Genomic DNA, 3542 nt, shown 5'->3' with positions numbered 1-3542 from the left:
TTATTAAATCAATTTATAGTTGGATAGTGGATATTATGAAATGGTATGCATGCCTGTCAATTTTCGATGTAAAGAAAGATTGTCTTTTAAAAACGAATGCAATGTTTGTAAAATGTATCATATAGAGGTCAAATACCTCGCAATGTAATCAACTATTGTGAATCGTTTATAATGTATATGAACGGGTCCTTTCAGTTGGTATCAGAGCGGTGGTCTTAGCGAACCAGGTCTGCATTAGTGTGTCTAACTGATAAGTCGATAGGATGCATTAGTGAGTCTGGACTTCGACCGTGTCTGCATGTCAAAAGTTTTACTTATCATTTTGTGTCGAAAATTAACTACTTATCATCCTCAGGAAATTACCTGCTTATCATTTTTAGTCTAAGACACGTCTTGCTGCATTGATTGCATGAATAGTGTATAGACAAAAATTCATATCTTAGCATATCTGCTAAATCATATCTTATCGTATCTGTTACTTTAAACTTTGCCTGACATATCCCGCAAAGTCCTCCGTAATCTACGAAATCTTTTGATCTATATATATATATATATATATATATATATATATATATATATATATATATATATATATATATATATATATATATATATATATATATATATATATATATATATATATATTATATGTAATTAGAATACCATCCGTTAGCCAAAATCATTTCATATCGAAAAAAATTCTTTATCCAATCGTACGAAATGGAATTCGTCATCAGTTCAAGTCACTCAGATTTCGAAATGGAATCCCATTCAAGCTCCGAAATCAGTGTGACCGGAATAGATCAACCAATCGGTCATCACCTATTCTGAATGAATTGGGGATGGGTTCGTAGCCTCCTCAATCATTGGAGACAAGAAGAAGGTTATCCCTTCCATCCACCACATTGCCCTCTTGACGAAGAACCTAAAGCACTTACCGGCGAACCTGTCCGAAATACCATATTCTCGCTCATTTCCAGAGTATCTCGTCACGATTATATATTATATCAAATTTTAGATTTTATTTATCCGCTCGTCCGAACCGACAATCACCCCCGGTGTAATAGAAGAAGTCAACGAGCTTCGCGCTCGGGTAGTGGCTTTGGAGAATATGATGCAGAGATTACAAACACCAGCAGCAACATCAGCAGCATAACCAGTACCACCATCATCAACGCCAATAATACCAATACCACCTCCAACCACAACCGCGTCGTAAACCTCAACTTCACAATCTGTCCTATGAGCATCAACATCATACGCACCATAGATACTAAGGAGTACCAACAACAATAACTGACGAAGTATTAATTCATAACTTCATTGGAGAAACATTCCGCGGTGATTATGTAATCTCTAAAGTCTTAGAGATTATCTAATCTAGCCCTAACCATAAATCAGTTAAGCGAACCAAAATGATAAAAGGAAGAGTAGAAACCCTGACAAAAATAATGTGTGATTAACAAGCTAAACTTGCTTTACCAACAGCATCAATAGTACCGTCAGCGTTACCAGCATCATCAGTACAGTCAACATCCGAATAAACAACACCGATAACATCACAAACTCCGTCAGTTCAAGAATCACTGTGGGCATCGTTACGAATCAATAACGTGTATATTGTATCAACGAGTTATGAAGAATTAACTCATTCACTCTGAAGAAATTATATGTATATTATATATATATATATATATATATATATATATATATATATATATATATATATATATATATATATATATATATATATATATATTGAAATAAATCTTTCCGTGCTAAGCTATTGTGTGTGAATCTTAACTACTCGATTAATTCATATTACAAATATGCAATAATGTACGTCCTTCGGCCGCAACTTAACCAGCGTTAACTACAATCTCTGTCGCAATTTAACAAATTCCAATTCATAATAAATCAAGTATATATTTGATTTTACACTTTCATCATCGATGTACCCGAAACTTTTCAGATAACATCATTCGTACTTTGCAAAATTCACAAGAATTTCACGAACCGAACATCATACATCAACAAATAACGAAGTATTGATTCATAATTTCAATGTCATTAAAGAAATACTGCGTAAAAGTTATGTACTTTTTAAAGCCTTTAGGGATTATTCAATTCTAGTTTCAACCGTAAATCAAATGAGTTTAATTTAACATTAACTCATTAAAGTTATGTAATAAAATTCTTTTGTACAAAATATTAATTGTGAAATTTTTTTTAACGGGTAGGTAATACCCAAGAGATATATAAATTCACAAATAATATGTTACATTCTTCTAATCTGATTCAGCAAATCATCCATTATACTCCCTACTTTCACAACAATATACATTCTTTTATAGAAATCAAAACAACCATACTCATTCAAAATTTAATTACATATTCTGATTTTGAAATCTCAAAATTCAACTCGAGATATGACCAAAATCATCACTCTTAGATCCTTACATCTTTCACAAGCTATATTTTGACTTCAAAACTGTGTTAGAACATCAAATGTATGTTAACGATTACAATCTGTGTTCAAACCCTTCGAAAATTTCTGAAGACACTTCGAATGATGAGCAATCGAGATGATGATCCAACCACATGTTACCCACAGTTATGTACCCGAAAAACTCTTGAAACCAAAGTAAAAGTTTAAACAACGTATCCTCGTCAGATTCTTTGGCATTTATTAGCAAAAATAACTTTGCGACTCCTATTCAAAGTAGCCAGTTTTGTCACAGCTCCAGCAAGTCAACTTCGACTTTTCAGTCAGACTAACCTTATTATAACCTTGAGATATACACCATCGTTACCAGGGAACCTTTTACATTCCACCACATTATTAGCAGATGTACCAACAACCTCATTACCCTTTGACTTTAGCCTCTCCGAAAAGTCATTATAATTATTTATTGAAACCCCATCATTTACTCATTCGCATCTTGTAATGAGAATTGCCATACGAATCATTGGGAATTAGCAATCAGTATTTTGAAATCTCACAGCATGTCTACGCCAACAGTTATATGTGTATATATAACGTCTATCTTCTGGACTTAATTTGAATGTGAAGTTTCTGGAAAACACTCCGAACTACGAATTGGTTCTCCGAAAATGGAAAAAATACTGATGAAGCAGCAAAAACTATAAACGACTTTAAACGGTAAAAGCTGGATGATAATGATGAAGTGTGTTGGCAAAGCGCAGAAAAAGAGAAGTTTTGGAACTGGAAAACGGATTGAGCAAAGTAGGAAGGAGGCTGTGGACAATTTACAAAGACTGAACCTAACTTCAAAGGATCCAAATGATTCAGTACCTGCTGAAGTCATTAACGAATACCTTGCTCCTGACTCTAAACCCCTGCGGACAATATTCTTCATCATCTTCTGATATTAGAAATTCTAAAATATCATCATATCTTTCATTATAAATATCCTCCATATTTCTGAAGATATTTTCTTAATTTTTCTTATTTGAAATCATTTACCTCTTCGCGCTATCTGTATTACATCATAAAAGAAACTATTTTAGTTTCTAAATTC

The sequence above is a fragment of the Rutidosis leptorrhynchoides genome, chromosome 7, assembly GCF_046630445.1.
Source record: "Rutidosis leptorrhynchoides isolate AG116_Rl617_1_P2 chromosome 7, CSIRO_AGI_Rlap_v1, whole genome shotgun sequence".
NCBI classification, from domain to species: domain Eukaryota; kingdom Viridiplantae; phylum Streptophyta; class Magnoliopsida; order Asterales; family Asteraceae; genus Rutidosis; species Rutidosis leptorrhynchoides.
The sequence above is the reverse complement of the archived record's forward strand: the minus strand, read 5'-3'. Positions refer to the sequence as shown.